The sequence below is a fragment of the Nanorana parkeri genome, unplaced genomic scaffold (assembly GCF_000935625.1).
Source record: "Nanorana parkeri isolate BGI_ZX_2015 unplaced genomic scaffold, ASM93562v1 scaffold158, whole genome shotgun sequence".
Taxonomy (NCBI): Eukaryota; Metazoa; Chordata; class Amphibia; order Anura; family Dicroglossidae; genus Nanorana; species Nanorana parkeri.
Genome location: NW_017306426.1, coordinates 581,836 through 604,173, shown reverse-complemented (window position 1 = coordinate 604,173; position 22,338 = coordinate 581,836).

Sequence of the window (22,338 nt, the reverse complement as noted above, 5' to 3'; positions counted from 1 at the left end):
ATTCACACAACATTCTTGCCACTAGATGGAAATTCCTATGTGCCTTGGCTCCATCTAGTGGCGAGAATGCAGTGCAAATGGCATTCAGCAAGCATATGTGAGGGTGGATGATCTATAAATCATCCCCTTAGTGTTAGATGGAGATGGGTATGTCCATTGCCAAGGTCTGTTGGTTGGAGTTCCTGAGCAACCATCTTCTGTTCAAGAATGGACAATACAAGCACCACCCCCTTCATTTTTTTAAACAGCCTTCATAAAGTACTGATTCTCTAGTGCACTGCCAATGGCTAAAACTCAGAATTTACTTTGCTGAAGTCAGGCCAAGACAAGAAAAAAGTTGATATGGGTTATCATATTTTAAAATTACATTAAAACCTAAAATACACATACCATTTTTTTTTTTAGCGTTTAATAGAGGAGGTATAGGGCTTATGTCCTAGTTTTACTGATGATCCTCTTACTTTAACTTATTATTATTATACAAGATTTATATAGCGGCAACAGTTTGCGCAGCACTTTACAATGGAGCTGCTGGCACATTTAGGAGAACTGTGGCTGCAGCGGCCTGTGTCCCTTCAAATCCGCGCTGCTCTCCCCGCCTGTGTTGGCGGAGGCAGCGAGGACACAGACTGCTGCATTGCGCCGCTGCTCCCCGTACCTCCGCTGCTGTCCCGGCCTCCTCTTCCCCCGGTCTGGTCCGTCGGCTTCTCTTCCCTGTTCCGGTCGATCCTCCGCGGCTCCTTTGCCCCGCCCCCTGCCTCCTCTTCATCTGCAGGCTGAGAGCCATACCCAGCCTACTATTGGATATTGTAAAATGCAATAGCCAATGGCAAGCTGGCTATTGCACCCGCCCACTGCCTGCTGTCAATCAGCATGGGAGGACCTGTTAGAGAACTTTCCCCTTCAGGCCCCTCCTCTGCTGATTGACAGCAGGCAGTGGGCAGAGGCAATAGCCAGCCTGCTATTGGCTATTGCAATTTGAAATATCCAATAGCAGGGTGGCTATTGCTCAGAGCATTCAAATAAAAATTAAAAGTTGAAAAAAATAAAAAGACAAAAAAATTTTAAAAAAATTTAACAAAAGTTAAACAAATAAAAAAAATAAAGTTTATAAAATAAAATTAAACATAGAAAAAAACTTTTGTGTGTGTCATTTTAAATAAAACAATGTTTTTTTTATTATATTATAATCTTCTGAACAACAGGAACAGACAGCAAAACCAACGTGACCCTTTCCTATGCTATCCAAAACAAAAAAAAATTTTTTTGGCTGGAGTTACACTTCAAAAATGTACCTGTTCCGACTTACATACAAATTCAACTTAACTACAAACCTACAGTCCCTATCTTGTATGTAACCCGGGGACTGCCTGTATAAGGAAGACATTACAATCACAATACAATTCAAGACAAGATGTTAAGGAGGGCCCTGCCCGTGAGGGCTTACAATCTAATAGGGAGGGGGAAGTGATACATGAGGAGGTAGCTGTGTGGGGATGATTGTTTGAGAAAGCGATACTTCAGTGGTTAGGTTGAGGTGGGATAGGCTTCCCTGAAGAGATGAGTCTTAAGGGATCGCCTAAAGGCAGTCAGTGTGGGAGATAGTCGGACAGGTTGGGGTAGAGAGTTCCATAGGATGGGAAATACTCTAGTCCTGGAGGCAAGCATGGGAGGAGTTCATGAGGGAGCTGGAAAGCAGGAGTTCTTGTGAAGAGCGGAGGTGACGGTTTCGGTGATACATTGAGACCAGGTTTAAGATATAGCCGGGGGCAGAGTTGTGTGGTTTGTAAGTCATTGTTAATATTTTGAATTTTATCCTTTGGGCTATTGGAAGCCAGTGGGGGGATTGGCAGAGGGGGGGTGCAGACACTGAGCGGTTGGTTAGGTGAATGAGTCTAGCAGCTGCATTCATGATAGACTGAAGGGGGGATAGCCTGTGTAGAGGTAGGCCAATGAGGAGGGAGTTACAATAGACAAGACGAGATATAACAAGCGAGTGGATGAGTAATTTTGTGGTTTATTTGGTGAGGAAGGGGTGTATTTTGGAGATGTTACGAAGTTGAAGGCGGCAGGATTTGGATAGTGATTGGATGTGGGGAAGAAAGGTGAGGTCCGAGTCAAGGATGACACCTAGCACCTTGGCATCAGGGGAGGGCTTGATAGTTGTGTTAACAATCTCATGGGGAAGGTGCACAGGCAGGCTACTTAGTGCGGCTACTTGACGCAATACACCAAGTGGGGACACAGACACCATTAAAAACTTGACGGAGGATATAACCCTTCCCAACCCCGTTCACACCTGGGCGGTTTGGCCACACGGATCCGCCGTCATGAACAATCCCATACATTGCTATGGGGGCCGTTCATGCAACCGCGCGGGTCCACGCGACCGAACTGCTCCCTGCACTATTTTTGCGGCGCTGATTAGTGAGGTTTCCATACAGCTGTCAATGGAACCGTGCTGATCAGCGCGGTTTTAGGCGTTTTTAATTGTGTTTCAGTGCTGAAATGCAATTAAGAACTCCCAAAACCTCCCTTTTGATATCAGCGCTGATCCGCAACCACCCTGGTGTGAACGGGCTCCATTCACAAATGAGCGGTTTTCCGTGCATATTCGCACATATAAATACATGCAGAAACGCGCTAAACATAAAAACCAATGCATTGTTCAGACTATTGCGGGTCCCACAAAATAGTCCAAGCGCGATTTTTATGGGCGGATTCCGCGCGTTACGGCTATAGTAATAGCCCCAAACGTGCGGAATCCACACATATGTTACCGTTTGTGCGGTATCGTTGAGAGCTGAAACCACTACCACTATGTGTGAATGGAGCCTAACTGAATAATATGACCAAATAGCTAGTAAAGCTCACACAGTGATATTTAAAAGACTGCTAAGGTTTTGCAAATGCTGTTATGCAGAAACAAGGTGAATTTTTCGACTTTTTGACCCCTGCAAGATCCCAACTCCCTTCTAGTCCATCCTGGCTATGACATGGACAAATAGCAGTGCCATTTCTACACAACCTAAAAGAGGCAAGGGTGACACTGCCCTCTGCTGGATCCATAGGGTTATATGAAATCATCTGTATAGATGAAGTGTACACTTAACTGACAGTAAAAGTATTCCTTTTTTACACTGCTAATAATAACAACAAAATAAAAATTTTTTAGATGCATTTTTTTACATTTATATTTCTCACTGTATTTGTATCTGTTTTACCAAGGATGTTGTGTAGTTATCAGTGTATAGAAAACCAATAAAAGGAGTACAATATGGTGCTTTTTGTTTTAAATTTTTAGTCTATTTGGAAAAGGTATGTTAACTCTTTCATCAATTAATAACACCATGCCATTAGTCCCCCAACTATGTCAAGGGGGAGAGGGGCTGCAGATCTAGCAGCCAGCCAGGAACGAGGTTCAGGTAAGTATATCTTTGTTATTTTAGCTCCCTAGACAAAACATGCTCTTTACCCTTGCAGTGTGGGGGTAGCCTACTTCAAGATTTTATTTGTCTGGAGTTTTTTAAACAATGCAATTAAAGCATTATGATGTATGTCATCTTACTGTGGAACTAATGTTTGGTTAGAGTGAATCTGTACTTCAGTATACTCTTACAATTTAAAGCCTTGGATGCTGCTATTGAGCTGGTGCCGGATTACCCAATACCCACTACAACACTATAGGACAAAGAAGTATCATGGGGCCAGCATAAGATTTTTTTTTAAAGATTCCATTTTTATTAAACAGTTTTTACATTTCAAAACATTCAAAACATGTAGGGCAAGCACTGTGGAGGTATAACAGTTTGCTGAGGGGAATGACAGCGAGACATAGCACAGCATTATGACCCTGAGATGTAAATGAGTACAAAATGGGACAGGATGATCACTTTTACAGCATGGTGGGCAGTTAGACAACAGTAGTGATACACACTTCACCCCAGCATACACCGAGTGGCCAGATTATTATGACCACCCCATCAGTACTTCGTTGGGCCACGAGATGACTACACAAGATGACTTCGTTGGGCCGCCTCTTGACTCCACGAGATGTTGAAAGGTGATGCGAGGAATCTGACACTGCACTGTTGCCCTTCTGTTGTCTTGTACCAGTCTTGCCACTCTCCGTTCTGCCCTAACATTGACTAGTCGCTGACGGTCACAATTCGCACGTTCAGACCCAGATTTGCGGCTGACAGTCCAATCTTTAAACACTTTAACAACAGCTGCTCTTGAACATTTAACGAATTCTGCTGTTTTGCTGATACTCGCTCCATGGCTACGAGCGCCAACAATCATCCCACGTTTAAAGTCTGTTAAATCGCGTTGTTTACCCATATCTTCAGAAAAAAAATCACTTCTACTGTCGTGGTAAACAACCTGCTTCCCTATTTATAATGGTCTGGCCCTCTAGCAACTTCAGCGTGAAATTATAGCTAATTATAGCTAATTTGCCTACAAACGTCAGGTGGTCATAATAATCTGGCCACTCAGTGTATATCCCCATCATTTACAAAGAATTGACAGTATAGAAAATTGTACTCAAAGTGCATATGAAGATAAGAGGGGAATAATCAGAAAGAAAGAAAAGGAAAAAGGACAGCAAAAAAAAAAAAAAAAGGAAAAGGGGTAGAGAAAGGAGTTAGAGTATAAGACATGAGCAAGAAAAGCCAGAATAGGAAAAGGAGAGGAGAAAGGGGTAGATCTGTTACCATACAGAGGAGAGCAATGTATCGGAGACACTCGGGAGGGACAGGTATCAACCCCATCTACACGCAGAGGGAAGTGCAATGGTAATGGATATACGATTAATTGTGATGAGAGATCACAAATCCTCCTCACATAACATCCAGGGGGTTCATATGGCAGAGAATTGATAGATGAGATTGGACGGCGAGTCATTACACGGCCTCCGCCTTTCTGATTGGCCAGAGAGCTGGCTTCACGCTCACTTGTTACCTGGTGATGAGGAAGCATGGAGACGGCTTTCCTGCTAAACAGGAAGCCGGACGGCGAGTCATTACACGGCCTCCACCTTTCTGATTGGCCAGAGAGCGGGCTTCATGCTCCCCTGTCACCTGGTGATGAGGAAGCATGGAGACGGCTTCCCTGCTAATCAGGAAGCCGGGTGGCGAGTCATTACACGCCCCCTGGCATCCTTAATGGGACTTCTGGTATTGGTATTCGGTATCGGTGAGTACCGAAAAAAAATATATATATCCGGACTTCCGGTATTGGTATCCGGTATCGGTGCATCCCTAGTGTACGGCCGGCTTAAAGAATGCTAGTTGACCTTCCTTGGTTTTGGACCTCAGGATTTCCCATCTGCTAGCTGCTGGTGTACAGTCAGATAACCTTAACAAAATACAAAGCTGACAAACAATAGAGAGGTGGGTATAACAGCTGAGGTCAGGATGGTAACACTTGGGCAGGTGGTAATCATAAGCAGAATCCAGGAGACAGTCCGGGATGTACTCAGAAGGACAGGGGAAATAGCAACAGTATACTGCTTGAAATGAACAGGAAGAACCCTTTTTTTACTGCACGGATCAGAATTTCTATTTCTATTTGCACTTGAACTAGAACTGAAGACAAAACTTTTTGGGTTTTGGATAGAGTGAGAGTTATAACCCCTGTCAGCTTTTGTTTTTATCCGATAGCCACAACAGTAAGTGAAAGGGAATCCCTCCAAAGTAAGGGAAATCCCTGGTGGTCATCAGAACTAGTGTCCCCACTGACTGGTGTTTTCCAATCCCTCTTCACTATATCCAAAACTAAAAAAAAAGTCGCAGTTTAATGAATCAAGAGAAATGTCTGAGCGTGCCCGGGCTGCATACTCAATTAAAGCCAAGAGGTGGCATGAGCACACAGCAAGCAACCATACTCTCAGTCTGAAGAACAATTCTTCTGGTTCTTTACATCTTGTATACATTTTGAGGGGAATTGTTCAAAACTGGAGCAGACCAAATCTGGAGCAGCAGTGCATGGCAACCAATCAGCTTCTCTCTTTCATTTATAAATGTTAAATGAACAAACTGAAGAGAGAAGCTGATTGGTTGCCCTGGTCAACTGCTACAGGTTTTGTCTGCTTCCGTTTTGATAAATACCCCTCACTGTGAATGTTTTAATGGACAGTTTGATGTATATTTACTGACCTTTTTAAGAGTAGTACTAACAGCAATGTGTAATCTGGTCAAGCTTTATTGTACCAATTTAAAGAAAAGCTCCAGGAATTACAAAAACTGCAAAGGGTTAAGTGCTCAAATTGCCTAGGGGGCTTAAATAAAGCAGAAAAAACCCTAGGTCCCGTGGTGGTTGGCACTCACTTCTCGCCTTCCGCTCAGCGTCCTCACTTTGAATGCAAGTCAATTAATCTGCATAAGATGTGATGACATCAGTGGTCTTTAGACCTCCAAAGTCCAGGGGAGAAGAGTCTGCGGGAACTGGTCTAGCAGCCTAGCAGGACTGAGGGTCAGGTGAGCATATCTGCTTTATTTAAGTCCCCTAGACAAATCAAGCACTTAACCTTTGCACTGCTGGTGTAGCCCCACTACAAGGGTATGTTTTTTAAATGGCAGAGTTCTTCTTTAAATCTGAACTCTAGGCCGGATTAAAAGACGCAAAAAAATCAGCTTGGCAATACATAATAAATCATTTTAACTCAAGCAGTGTAAATACCTAAATTTGATTTAGCATCAGCCTATTGCAATCCCTGTACAGCAGAGTTTAGAGAGTGGGAGGATAAAAGCAGCAGGAGGAGCAAATTAGGTGTGTTGAATAGGAGGCATTAGAAGCATGCTGAAAGGAGGAGTGATCAGAGTGGCAAAAAGATGAGCTCATCAGTGTGCTGTTTCTCCATTTACTGTTAGTCAGAGAGTGGGGTAGGGGAGACCTGTAATTGGAAGTGAAACAGCAGCAGAGAATGATGAAGTTTCCTCCTCTGCCCGATAGGGCTGTGCTCAGTGGTGGAAATGCGTAAATCTCAGGAGTGGATGGACAGAAATGCAAATCCTTTAGCAAATAAAACAGCTCCCTTTATATATTTCACATGTGTATTTAGCTCTAAGGCTGGGCACACACCTTACAACCATCGCAAGACTTTTGTCTTGCGATGGTTGTAAGGTACTTAAAAAACGTACGATCTGCCTATCTTGCATAGGCAGATCGTACTTGCGATGATCGCAAGCCACGCCCCCTGAGGGGCGGGCTTCCGATGACCGCAATGCCGAACGGGCAGTGTGCGCTTGCGGACACCGGCCCGTACGGCTGTTATCGTACGGACATGCCACAAACCCGCCGAACATCGTACGATGCTCGGCGGGTTTTCGAACATGTCCGTAAGTTTAAAGTCGTGCGACCTTACAGTAGTAGAGGTCGCACGGCTTCCACACACCTTACGATAATCGTACGATCGCGGGATTTCCCGCGATTATTGTACGATTATCGTAAGTTGTGTGGGGACCTTTAGGTATTCTTCCTTATTCATACATAAAATGATTGTAGTCTCATTAGAACACTTCAGATTAGCAATCAAGCATTCTGGATTCTTTATTTCAGTAGAGGCAAATCCCTCTACCACATCACACTAATCCAAACCATATAATCTTTCACATTTATGCCATAATGCCAAAACTCTCCAGTGAATGGTTTCTTCCCAATCTTCTCTTAAATCGTTGTACTAACCTTCCAGCATGGATACGCTTTGACTATCACGCGGACCACCCAGACTCAGGACCAGGACCCAGGATCATAAATACAGGTTCTGGAATGTTCATTGAGTGAACAAACTCTCTGCACTGATTCTGAGAGTCTGGAATATTGTATATGTAGTGCACACTGCTATAAAATACGTTTTCAGTTTAGAATGTCAGAGGTGTAAGTAGTTGCATTGCCTCCATGACAGATATTAATGGAGATCGAGGGGGAAATGTGGCATAATGATTTTGCTTTATTGTGCCTTATATGTACTGTTCAATTGCTGCAAAACAAAACTATTTCTATATTATATTTCACATTTTTAATACAATTGGTACCATTTTTACTTTTTTATTAAGTCGAATAATCCTACTAGAGTTTAAAAACAGGACTCAGGAGAATAAATATTCTTCATGAAATGTAACCGAAGCTTATAAACAGTAACTGAGGGCAGTGAGCATGCCAAGAGCCCTGACCTCAAGTGTCCTGAAACAGTTACTCTGCCTTTCAATTCTTAAAGCCCAACTCCGGGCACAATAAACTTACTGCAGTTCAAGTTGCAGATTGACTTTGCTGTAAAGCCACCTGTAAAAGTTAAACCTGCCTCCTTCTCCCTGCAAATCATTAGTATACATGTGGGTGGTATTCCATATCCCACTGAACTTCCATGTCGGCTCCAGCTGTGGCAATGCAAGGCACAAAAGACCCATGCAGTCACATTGTCACCACCTGGCCAATCACAAAATAGACCCTGTGACTGTTTGCTTTGGGAGTGGCCAGGAGGAGAGGAGGACCGAGATGCAACCACAGCGCTGGTGTCTATGAGACGCGTAGGGTTGGCGCAGAAATTCAGCAGGTGCTGGACTTCCATCTGCATGGATCCTTTGATTTACAGGGAAAAGGAGGCAGGTCTAGTTATGGCAGTTAGCTTTTCCACAAAGTCGCTCTGCAACTTACTGATCTGTTGTAAGTTAATTGTGTCTGCAGCATTAGGGCTCATTCACACGAGACGAGGTTTCTGTATGGACGTGCACACCCGTGTAGAGACCTGCCACCGTGAGGGACAGGTGCAGCCTGCAATTGCATGTAGCCACCTGTAAATCCCTATGAGAGGACGTGGCTGCTACATGGATGTGCATAGGCAAAAAGAACATAAACAAGAACACGGAGGGCGCAACAGCAAACACAAACATAAAGCACTAGCTAGTTGGACTGCAATGTGTACAACGAACAGGGGATCAATATGATGGTAAAGAGTCACTTTCTCAAGCTCAAAATTCCTTTTGAGCTTGAGAAAGAGGTGAATACCTCGAAACGCGTCGCTCTTCTCTACCCAGTGCACCTCCATTCACCCAAAGTACCCCCATCCCCTCACTGATCCGACTACCCGGCGCCTGTCAGCTTCCGTTGCGTATCGTCTCCCACACACTGCCCACAGCTGACCTGGCCAAGACCGAGCACCTACATCCACAGCTGCGGTCACAGCAGCCCGGGCTGCACTCGATATTGTTTTGTCCCTCCTGGTTCTCCTCCACACTGCCCGGAGCCCACATCCTCTCAGCGGCATCACGGACAGTCACCTCCCTGCGTTCACATCATTCCCTTCCGATGGATGAACCTCCTCAGTCAACATACTAATCAGATCCAGACAGACACCACGAGGGTCCCGATCCTCCGCACAGGCCGTCCATCTTCTGATCCCTGGATGTAAGTGATATCACATTGACTCTTCGCCAGTGACTCTTTACCATCACATTGATCCCCTGTTCGTTGTACACATTGCAGTCCAACTAGCTAGTGCTTTATTTTTGTGTTTGCTGTTGCACCTTCCGTGTTCCTTTGTCAATCTACATGGATGTGCATGCCTGTGTGAATGAGGCGTTAAAGGGGAACTTTACCCTTTTCTTAAAAATGACAACAAAGGCACCTTTAGAAATGTTTAGTAATGGCAATTTACAAACAGATACTTCTACATAATTTCAGACTTTTTATTCCTTACATGCCTTATTTTTCTTTTCCACTCCATTCTTCTCCATGGCCATTTTCACTAAGGGCAGATTAATCCACGCACATCATCTCAGGGGAGGAAAATGCCTTTCCCCGAGATCTCATGAAAGTTTGCAGTTTACAGATGAGATCCCCCAGCAATGCTCTGGTGATGCAGCCTTCCCAGAATGCATCTGTGAGGCCAGGGCTACATCACCAGTGCTTCACTCAACCAGGATATGGAGAAACAGTAATTGTAGGTAACAGCAAAAAATGAACTTGCATAAGGATTTTTTTTCATGCTTTCTTTCTTCCTTCATAAATGAGCTTAAAGGAAAACCATGGGGTTAGGGCTTTCCCATAGTTCTCCTTAGGGTAACGGGAGGACACAAACTAGCGTCCTCCTGTCACCCTAAGCTCAGTATACCATGATCTACAGCTTGCGGTATACTGAGACACCACAGTATACCGCAAACTACTGCTCGCGATATACTGAGACGTTGCAGCTGAAGCGGATCCAGACAATTATGTCTGGATCCGCCCAGCTGCGTGAGTGAGTGTACCCGCCCCCTCCCCCGTCCGATCCGCCAGTCAGTGCTGGCGGATCGGAGCGGGGAGGGGGGAATCCAGCCCCTCCCGTCACGGCGGAGAGCCGTGACAGGATCGAGAGGTGAGCGAACGCCCGTATGTGTTCGCTCACTTCTCGATCTAATGAGCCGACCTGTGACAGTCTCATTGTCGCAGGTCGGCTAGAACTATGAGGTGGATGAAGAGCACTCACCTCATAGTTCTCCTTTAACAGCAAAACATTGATCACTACCTTTCTTTGCCCATAGGCTCGATTCACTTAGCTACAGTGGGGTTTTTTTTGTCTGCTATAAGAACCGATATGTTCAGCAACGAGGGCCAATGAAAGCTAAAAATTAGTCACATGACTGAAAAGAATGGTTCTTATGGCAAATAACACGTGTTATAGCTTTGGTGAACTGCACCTTTGGTATCCTTGATTACATCCTGGGCACAGACTCTGCTACGTTTTGTCATGATAAGTGAGTGACTCTGCTATATTTAAAGTTAAGCCCATATCAGATCCCTGATTATAGTGACGGGTCCCAAACGTTTCTTTTCTCAGGAGCTGCATTGCGAGTTTAGGTTTACAAGCATGTAGAGTTTATAAATAGATTCAGGGGGCAGAGCTGAAGCACAAATAATACATGTTTGTATGCTCAAAAATTGTAGTATCTATGTTAGGTAAGGTAGGACAGCAGGATATTACGCTTGACAATGATGGAACAAGGGACTATTAGTGCAGAAATAAACAATGCACTACTCAAAGGGTTAGTCCATCCAAATTAATTTTGTATCTATAGTTGGATCCTGGTGAGCTGAGTCATCCCCTGGCTTCTTACATGTGTTTGATGCTCCAACAGACCGATCTGACTCCTATCTCAAGACATGCCCAGTGCTTCTTTTGACTTTAGATGACCCAGATGTGGGATATTTGCTCAGTGGAGCCAGAGTCTACAGTAATGGCTCTTCAATCCAGGCCTTGATAAATCTTGTTCCAGGTGATCCCAGGTATAACATTTTCATGCATGCAAAAATGTGAACCCCACAGGCTTTATTTACCAGAAGTCACAATGCACTGCTTCCTTTTGACACATTTCACTCTGCAAAAGAGCTTAGTCGTAAATTCGAAGTTTAGTATTACAGCGTGAAACAGGACAGAGGAAGGAACCCAGTCAGGTGGTTCATTGACATTTGACCAATAAACCTTTATGCAGGATCAAAGCCTGCTGTGTGGCTAAGGCTAGGTTCACACCTCAGCGATTCAGATGCTGAGCTGTTTTTGCGCTTTTGTCGCGCATTTTCGATCGCGCGACTGTTCATTGTAAACCGCACGGTTGTTGCGTGTTTTTCATTGTTGCAGTCAGGGGCGTCCCAAGCTGGGTGACACCCGGAGCGGTAACCGAGTGTCACCCCGCCGAGACGTCACTGTGCATGACGTCACCACGCGCGGACGCGATGACGTCATTGCGCACACGCGGCAGTATTGTGATACCTGCCATCTTGTGATGGACGCCGGCAGAGAGAGGAGGGGACAGTCATCCGGCGGGATAAGGTATGCTGCCTGGTCCCCTCCTCTCTCCTGATACTGCCGGGCGTTCGGTCCATGACCGAGCGCCCGACTTTTCAGAGGGGGGTGACACCAAAATTAATGTAAGTCATTTTGGTGTCACCCCTCCAATGGTGTCACCCGGGTGCAGGGCCGCACCCCCCGCAACCCTCTTGTGACGCCACTGGTTGCAGTGCAGAACAGGGAACTCAAGAGCAGAAACAGGATCCCTGGATTTACTGTTGAACAATTTAAATCCACAACATTTACCAGTTTCTGAAATGCTAGTTTTTGAGTAAACTTACCCTGTAATTCTTAAACTAGTTGAATTGATTGAAAATATTTGGCCTTGTATCACTTTCCTTAGATACACTCACAGGGTTATTCACAAAAGGGTGAAGGGTTTGGAGAAGGTAGGAGAAGTGAACAATCTAGGCCAAAGTAGCTGATTTGGAAAAATTCTCCAATTCGGCTCACTTTCCGGTTCAGCTATGTTGTCCTGGAGGGTTCACTTCTCCTGCCCTATCCACACTCATCCCTCTTTTGTGAATAGCCCTGTCAATCTTCAGAAGCCTTTTTTTCAGGAATATGTCAACAGCAAACTGTGATTGTCAGAGCACTAAAAACCACCTGAAAAAAGGGAAATAACATTATACCCTGACAATAAGGTAATCATCATGAATTAGATTTCTGTTTGTAGGATATCCTGGAGGTAAATTCATACATAAATATTTGCTTGTGGCCATTTTCTTAACAAAACAACTGAAGAATTGCAACCCAAAGTGAAATATAAAAACAGGAAGCCAAACTGAAGAAAACACATGGTTCTCCATTGTTCACAGTAAAAGATTGCAGCTGGCATACAAAGAGTTAGTGAGGCTGAAACAGTAGCTGTTGGGGCTGGTACAAATAATACCGTCACATTTCTGGCTGTCTGCTCTGGGCGTGCGAGGATGACAATTACTGACCCAGTTCCCTCCCGATCCTTGGACTTCGACCATTGAGTTCATTAAAGGCAAGCCAGACCCAGGTGGAGAGGAAACTCAGACAAGCAAGGGTTAAGAAGCAGCTTCCTGTCATTGTGTGACCCTGGATGGAATGGGTCCCCAAACAGTTGAGGGGAACTGAAAGACAGTGGTAGCTTGGCTAAGACATTGCTTCCTTATAGGAAATGGCTAGGATGGCGTAGGCCCATTGTTTTCAGTGACTACAACATTTTGACATTTAGAGCGTAGTTACAAGAAAGTTAACTATTGAAAGGTGGGGAAGAACACTTAACTGCACTTTCAACATTCTGTATTAGGTTTGTAAATATGTGGTTAAAAAAACTCACTGATGTCCACAAAGCAAATCTACACTCTTGAAGTATATGGGTTACCAGTGCTGTGGGACCAGTTGCACCTTTTTAGCGCTGGAGGGCCAGGATAAATATCAGGAGCTGGTAATGGTGGCAGCAATAATTTTTCAGTTTACTCTGTAGCAATAGCAACTACAGGGCTATAGGGGTTTTACATCCATTGGCAATCCAAGACTGGTTCATTTCAATAAAAGAAAGCCGGTCCACACTGCCAGGGCACAAACGCATTTACCTCTCTAAGAAACTCAACAAAACCTCCTGCTGTGCTTAACCACTTCTGACCACGGTGTTAAACCCCCTTCCTGGCCAGGCCATTTTTCAGTATTCAGCGCTGCGGTATTGATATTTATTCCGTCATGCAATGCTGAACTGAAATGCATTTTTTACCATTTTTTGGGGGACACATAGAGCTTTCTTTTGTGGTATTTAATCACCACTGGGAGTTTTATTTTTACTATATTGAGGAAAAAAGTTTCGAAAATTTTGAGAAAAAAAACCTGTTCTCCCTACGTTATGTTATAAAACATTTATTAGTACCCAATTTTTTTTGTAAAATATATAAGATAGGGTCATGTTGGGTAAATAGACACCAAACATGTCAAGCTTTAAAATTACATGCGCCTGCGAAATCGCAAAAAACTACCATACCTAAAATTGGTCATAGGCGAAGCTTTAAAAGCTTTTACTGCTCATCAGTTTAGTGTAAACAGTGATTGATGGCCCTAGAACTATTGCACATACTCTGACGTTCGCGGCGATATGTAACATGTGTGGCGTAATCGTTTTTCCGCGCGTAGGCACACCCGGCTGGTATTTACGTTTATATGTTCGTGCACTTACATTTTTTTTGGGTGTGTTTTATTTTTTTTAATATGTAACTAATTTTTTTTTATTTTTATTAAGCATGTATTTTTATTGGTCATTTAAAGGATGTAACACAAGATGAACAAAAATTACATGAGGAGCAGTGTAATGACAGCAGAGGTATATGCGCCTCACACATTCATAAGGACAGAAGCAGGCTTGTCACATAAGGAGGAGGCATCGTACAGGACATTCCGCTCCATTGATAGTGTGGATTCATAATAGCAGTTCAAACTACTAAGCTAAAACATAGCCCTCAATGATTAATATTGAACATCCATAACAGAAAAGGAAAAGGAAAAGAGGGGGAAGAAAACTACGCTTGGTATACCATGGAGAATGAGCGGATAACATAAACTATGCTGCTAATAGCCTCACAAGGTCGTATAGCGACTATATCATTATTTGGAAATCTACCTGGAATATGCGGGATAGGTTGGTCGTCAAGGGGTCTTATTTCAGGGATGACATAGGGAAAGCAGTGGGTGCGACATTGGGGAGTAGCCATAAGGATGGTCCTCCGAAATTGGAGGTAGGGTAGTTCTCACTTCGGTGGGTCTACAGTACATCCAGTCCCCCAAGGGAATTCGAGATTTTGGCCGTAAGGTACCATTTGGAGGTTTGAAAGCACCTCATGATATCCTGGAGTTGGGAGGGAGGGAGGGCTGCAGTCAGGAAGGAGGACCACGGGGAGAAAAAGCGTTCTATGCGCTTCTCCTCGTTGCGTGTATCTGCCTTGTCGAGAAGCATAAGTTTGTGTAGCGTGGATTGCAGATCTCTCGTCGTAGGGACTGTTGGTAGTAGCCAGTTGGTGAGGATCACCTTTTTGGATGCTAACAGGCACAGATGTTCCCAGCGTGCAATGGATGTCACAGGGAAAATAATCTCGTGAGGTATATCATGTAGGAGGCAAAGTGTAGGATGCGGGTTCCTAGTTAGGCTTGACATAGAGTTCATGTAATTAATTACCTCGTGCCACAGGGAGTCTATCCGTGGACAAGACCAGATCAGGTGAATGAAATCCGGGTGATGAATGTCACACTTAGGACAGTGCTGTAACCAGTCTGATGTAGTAGAGACAGGGGCGAAGTTGAAAGCATAAAAGGCTCGATGGAGTAGTTTGAATTGTGTCTCTCGCCACGCTTCACTGATGATATTATTCCTGACGTGTTGCCATCCACGTAAAATACTATCGAGAGTGTCTTCTAGAGAGCTACCTATCAGTTGGGCCCACCGGAGAACAAATGTGGGAATATAATGGTCGGGCTGTTGGTAAATGTCACGGAATGAAAGGTACAGGTTGGCTAAGGATAACTTGGGCGGAGAAGAGGCTAGAAGTCTGTTAAAAATTTGGGTGGAAGCATTTTGTTGGGCTGTGCGGTGTGAGTGAATGAATCGTGAGATTTGTGCGTACTGAAGGAAATGAGTGGGGGGGACACGGAATTTGGAAGCAATGTCTCTGAACGGCATACAGGATCCCTGTGATGAAAGAATATCTTGTATTGTACGTATGCCGGATTTTTTCTTTTTTACACTGAACCTTATTGCTATCACAAAAGGGGCTAACAATCCCCCTATCCCCCTAATTGATAACAAATATACATTGACAGGTCATCTTTATGGAGACATCAGGAGTCTCTAAGACCCCTAATGTCACCTAGAGACCCCCAAAGAAGCTGATGAAGCAGAGATCTGCTTCTACAGCTTCTTCTCTGGCTACAGCAGCCTGAGAAATGACAGCTAAAGGCGGAAGTAATGTAATACACATCACTTCCGTCTTTAGAGATTGGAAGGAGAGATCAGCAAGTAGGAGAATGCTGATCTCTCCTCCGTCTACAGTGTGAGCAGCCGCTGAGCTGGTCCCAGGCCTGCAAGGGGGACAGCCAGGATAACCGGCAGTGGGGATGTATGTTGTATACAGAGCCAGCCAAACGCTTGTATGTAACAGCCGGCTGTTTACATACCCGGCAGGTATGTAAAATCACATACATGTACATCCACCCGCCAGGAAGCGTCCGCCGTCTGACCGTGTATTTACAATGGGCGGACGGCAAGCGGTTAAGGACAGAACACTGCAGGGAAAGCCAGAAGCTTCAGTGCATACTGTTCAAGCTCCGGCTAGTGGTCTAGCTTGGACACCCAACATGGGGTCCTCACTTCTAAGAGTGTCCGTATCAGCTCTGAACCTGATGTAGTCAGAAATCACTTAGCTTCGGCAGTGCCTGTGAGTACTGCCTGCAGCCACATCTGGCCACTGTGGTTTAAAGAAACTTTGAAAAGCAGTGCTCTGATCCTCCAAACTTTTCAAAGGATGCCGTTAGTCATCAGAGAGAGTCCTGCCACCATCAGGAAATCTGGGAAAGAGGTTCTTACACAGCACTTCCTCAAAGTGCCACATTTTGTGCTTCCTCTGAGATTGGTTGTTTTACCGCTTTTATCGGGGGATCTAATAGCTTGGCCACCCAATAGTGGTCCCTCCCTTTGATGACATGAATCCTGGGATCCTTGAGCAGGCATTTGAGCATAAAAGACGCCATTCATCACAAATTGACTGCAGCTGATAACCTCAAGTCCTCCCGTCACCTAAAGCTCAGTATACCGCGAGCTACGGTTCGCGGTATACTGAGACGCTGCAGCCGGAACAGATCCCGACAATTCTGTCTGGATCCACCCAGCTGCGTGAGTGACAGCTGGCTATGCCTATCTAGAGGCAGAGCCAGCTGTACCCGCCCCTCCCCCATCCGTTTCGCCAGTCAGCGCTGGAGAATCAGAGCGGGGAGGGAGGGTAATCGCTGCAGGGAGCCGTGAGTGACAGTCACGGCTCTCTGCACGGATAGATTGAGAAGTCAGCGAGCGCCGGTATGTGTTCGCTCACTTCCCGATCTACTGAGCCGACCTGTGACAGTTTCATTGTCATAGGTCAGCTCAGATTATGAGGCTGAGTGAAAATCACTCGCCTCATAATTCTCCTTTAAGCAAAGAATCCTGCTGGTCCTGAGACAGCAGCAAATTCTCCTTTCTCCTGCTGCTGTACCTCATCTGTCCAGTCTATTAGGCCACAAAATGTACTGACCCCCACTCAGTGTTGCCCCATAAACCTCTTCCTTTCTTGACATTGCATTTTCTGAACCTCTGAAACCACTTGTGAGGAGACGTCTCTCTCCCTGTCAGAGGACAAAGATGTCGCAGAGGATGCAGCAAGAGAATGTTGTGGAGTAAGGGGAGGTGCTGCTCTAACCAAGCTCTGTGGTGTAGAGTCATGTATTTTCTTATGAGTGTGGTACCCAGATGACATATACTTTTACCATGGCTGATAAGCTGCAGGCAGAGGCTGCAGACCACAGCAGCTCTGTCAGCAGCAGATAAATCAAAAAAGGCTCACACTGTAGAGCTCTGTGGGCTGGCCCTAGGAATAGCCGTGTCTTGTACCTATGGAGCAGTCCCATCAGATGGATTAGGATGGCTGTTCTCTCCAGTCCCCTGTAGACTGCCCCTGTCCCTGGACAAAATCCTTCCTAGCAATTGTTCTGCCTTTCCCTCAGAACTTTCCTTCTCTCTATTCGGTTGCACCCAAGGACAGTCTGCCATCTTCTCATCCACCCTCTCCTCATTGTTGGAGTCCACTTAGCAGTAAGTTTTAGCTTTTGGAACATCACTACCCTTATTGTTCCCTGCAGCAGCTTTACCTGTGCATGCTGCGGACCATGTATACTGCGGACCCCGATATAAAAAAAGGATGTAACAAAATAAAGTATACGCCCTCCCAAAAAACCCTGAAACACTAAACCTTAACCTACTTTTTTACCTAGCAAAATTGTAAAACATTGATAAACATAATAGAAAAGAACATACAAAACTAAATAAAACAACAACTAAAAAGACTACTGGGATGCCAGCAGCTTAACAGCAATTACACTTGTTGCTGACACACACAAAAATCTAGTCCTAAAAAAGGGCTGTTGGGTCTCTAAACTGTGGAGACGGGGGCACAGAAAATAATACGTAGCCAACCACACTGCGATCCACAGTAATTTAGTGCAGTACAGCACAGTTAAGCACTGTATAAAAACTAACTCTCCCCACACAAATGGCTGCTGAGAACCCACCCTTTTATAGTATAACAAAGCCCCATTTTTGACCATTCTAAACCAGCTGAACTATGGTTACAAAGAATTCGGTATGGCAAAATTCACCATAAATGTGCATTGGTAAACTTACACATGCAGGATTTGCCTCGAAGCCTTGGCCACAGCGAATCCAAACCTCATCCCTAATGGTCAAGTGTGCCAACATAGGGAAACAGAATGTGAAACATTTTAGACCTAGGGGCATAGGAACCACAACGGGAGCTCATCATATAGCTCAAGCAAAAAAAGTCAACAAGATGATTATGAAAAGAAAGAGAAAGTAGAATAACAGCTAAACATAAACTTGAAGTGGGAAAAAGGAGACAGAATGGTTGTGAAATAGAGAGTCATGAACTGAGGCAAAGTAAAAACTTATCATGACAGGGGGTGGAGGTGAGAAGTGACAGCTGTCCATGGAACATTGGAAGAGAAGACAAGAGAAAGGAAGTAGTGTGTGAGGTGCTTAAGTCCCAAGTAGAGAGAGGGTTAATGCAGAAAGCAGATGATCATGGAGAGCGTATGAGAGGAAAGTCAGAGCATTAATTAATTACCGATGAGGGACATGAAAGAGTGGTGAAGATCATATAACCTACCACAGAAAGACATTGTGAAGTGGTGGGGGGAGCAGAATGCTAGAGACACTGAAACAAAAAAGTGACAAGGCAAATGTCAGGAAGGTCAGAGCTTAAATACTGTATAAAGCAAAATAATTTAGAGAGTGTGTAGTGCTGATTGCATCAAATGGAATTGTGGATCAATTGGGCTAAAAAGTAGTGTAAACAGGTACAAACATGATCATGTGAGCAAGTGGATAGTAGGTTGAGACCTGCTAGGAAGGCTGTTATGGAAACTGAAGGGCAGTTGTGGAAAACATTGTGTAGTTGGGGATGGAGCAGATGATAGAGTGAACAGAGTGGCAAAATACCTGCAAGAAAATGTAGCGTGGAAAATGGGGGTTGGGGAGGTGCCAGACAATGTAGTGCAGACATTGGGGAGAGGTCTGTCAGTGAACTATTGTGCACCGTGTGGGGAGAGCTATAAAAAATGTAGACACTGGGGGAAAAAGGTTTTGTGTCGTGGACGGTGCCAAGACAACAATGTGTGGCGGGGGCATGAACCATATTGTTAGAAAAATGTGTCTACAAGGGTGTAGGCACTTAATATTTTCCCTGAGGATTTGTCTGTTGTGGTTCAAAACTCTAGGTGTCTCATCTGAGAGAAAGTGCATGCACTTTGCTGCTACATTCATTCTTGGTGGTATAATCAACCAGCAGTAAAAGTGAAAGTTATAATATCTCTTTATACCACCCAGAGGGAAGGAATGAGAAGCTAGTTGGTGCTGAAACTCACAGGTACCATCAGAAATTGAGTTGGGAAGCACATGTGAACAGCTGGGCTGATAATCCAGATCCAGGCTCTGCTCTTTACAGTTAGAACTTGCAGAAAACACTTTAGTATTTCTATTGAAACAGGGTGTTGTAATACCTTTTAAAATATATAAGATGAAGTAGCCATTTTACAATACCTGTTATTTTGCCCCGATTTAAAGAGAGGCAGGCTGTCTACAGAGCACTGTAGCTGAAGCAGACAACCTATAATTAGAGAAGACTCCTGGAATGTTTTGTCTGATATTGTATTATTTCCCTGTGCTAGTTTAGATATAACTGTATTATCTGTGTGCCATTATGGAGCTTTAGAAGTGAATGAGGTCTGTAACTTGTACGAGAACTGCACATTCCACAGCATCCATGTGCATTGATGTATATAATTCAGGACAATTTTGCTGCTTCCCATGAGATTCAGAAATGTTTGCCAAGTGCTTGTTTCGGTGTTCATATGCAAAGACTTTATACTGACCATTTAACTAGTGCCTTATCTCATGACATATTATAACTTAAGCAGCTATAGATCTCTATGTCAGGAGGTTGTGGTGCTCCATTCACTCTACTTAATTAATTGTTTAGCCTAAGGCAAACATTTTCAGGCATCTGGATAGTACATTACAATGTTTTCATTAAAACAAAGTTCTTGTAAGGCGTACTGCTTCATTCTCTGACCCATAACAGCAGTTCATTAATTAAATGTATATATCATGAACTCAGACCACATTCCAGGGTGCAATGACTTATCAGTAAACCAGCCTTGTTCTGTAAAGCTTATCATTGTTTGGTTTGTGCTTTATGACAGAGAGGTTTATGAACAGAATAAATTGACAAACAGTCACATTAAAATCAGAGAAATACTAACGTGACAGAAGCATTACTGGAAAGGTCATGATAAAAAGTAATAGGGCCTTCTGAAAATTCTGCAAAGTGGTCTCCTGCAATATCACACAGCAAATTTGGATGGCACTGGGACACTAATACCATGGATATCAACTCTTTTTCAATTAGCCTAGTAGGACTACAAGAAGCTCAAAATGAGCAAATAGAACGGAAAAAATATGTTGCTTTGTTTGGCACAGAATGAAAAGTAAAACACAGCTGGTAAATAAGCCGCTGCACTCCAAGAAAATATTTTAAAAAGTATTATAATAATATCTATGAAGCACCCACACCCGAAAGAGCCGCTGGAATACGCAGGTTCTTCTGTCCCACACCAGGATAAGTCGCACAGACAGGATCCACAGTACACCGACACACCATGTGGGGTTTTGTGAAAGCTTTACTAGACAAATAATGCACTAATTCAATAGATATATAAACATGAGAACAATAGTAAACAAATGTGCATAAAGAGGAATCAATTTAGGTATTCAGATATTCCAAATAACATATTACATTGTGCTGAGCTATATGAGCAGATCCCCACTGAAACTGGATACTGGGTTACTAATGACTCAGTCCCAAATGTCCCCAGCTCCCTATACTACTGGTCAGTAGCAATGTTCTAGGCTAACCAACGTTTGGGCCCATACTGTGTTACAGGTACAGTCAGCTCCAATAATTGCAGGTAGTTGATGGCCTCTCACCAATCCTGTGGCTTGAGTGGCAACTCCCGTATTGGTCAGCAAAACAGGATGTGTCCCCACCTCTCCGGCCGACTTCCCTTGGTCATAACAGTGGTCTGTACACAGAGATGGTAGGCCTCCATCTCCAGTAGCAGTCGTGCAGTCCCCTCCGGATTCATTCAGCAGTGGGAGGATGGCAGTGTCCCTTCTGATGTAGCGGTCTCAGAAGCCGCTTGTTTGGTCAGGTAGCGGTTCCTCACTATGGTGGATCAATCAGTTCTCTTACTGAGGGGTAATCAGGAATCACTGAGCAGGAGGACAAGCGTATCTGCCCCTGTGCCACAGTAAATATCTGACAGTGTCAGGGTACCCTGCACAGGCGTTCTCACACCACATGCAGGTACCCACGCAGGATGACCAAATTAATATGCCCACACAGGATAGGGTTATATGCACAGTTTATTGGTTCCACATCAACAAAACTACAAACCCAACAAAGAGGGGTAACAGGCCTGCAGATGTACAGCAGGCCTCGGGATACCAGAAGAGTGGTCAGGTACAAGCCGAGTCGTCAACAGGAGGGCAGCGCGGTACAGGAACTGGATTCAACGGAGAGTGGTCGGGTAACAAGCCGGGTCGGTGACAGGTTTTCAGATAGGAAGCAAGGTTCAGGAAGCAAGGTTCAGGACATGGGCATCAGTCAGGTTTAGCAACACAATACTGACCCAGCTTCCTGACTGCAGGGAGGGCCTAAATACCCTCCCAGGAAGCACCAGGTGATGGGATGATCAGTCACAGCTGGGGCACACCCGCAGGTGAGTACCGGAGCTGCAGGTTCCTTACAGTTCCTGGCTGCTGGAGACATCCGCAGGCGAGCACAGGAACTGCAGGACCCGGCTCCAGCGCCACCTGGGGGTGCTCTGGATCCTGACAGACAGGGACCAGTGTAGATCACCAAAGCGTTTGTGTCTCTCCGTGTAGTGACAGCCAGGCAGCTTAGAGTGGCGTAACTTGTCGCTTACTACCAGTCCCAAAGGTCCCTCTGTTTCACAGAATGCACAGTAATAATTAACTCTTCACAGGCAGAATACTTTAGCATTATAACAACTTTATAGATGTTACCCCCACTCATTCACCAATAGTAAAATAAATAGTAAATAAAAATACAACACTGTAAAAAGTCCTTTATTTGAACAAAAAAAGCCAGTTTTTGACAAATCCATTATTATTAAAAAAATAA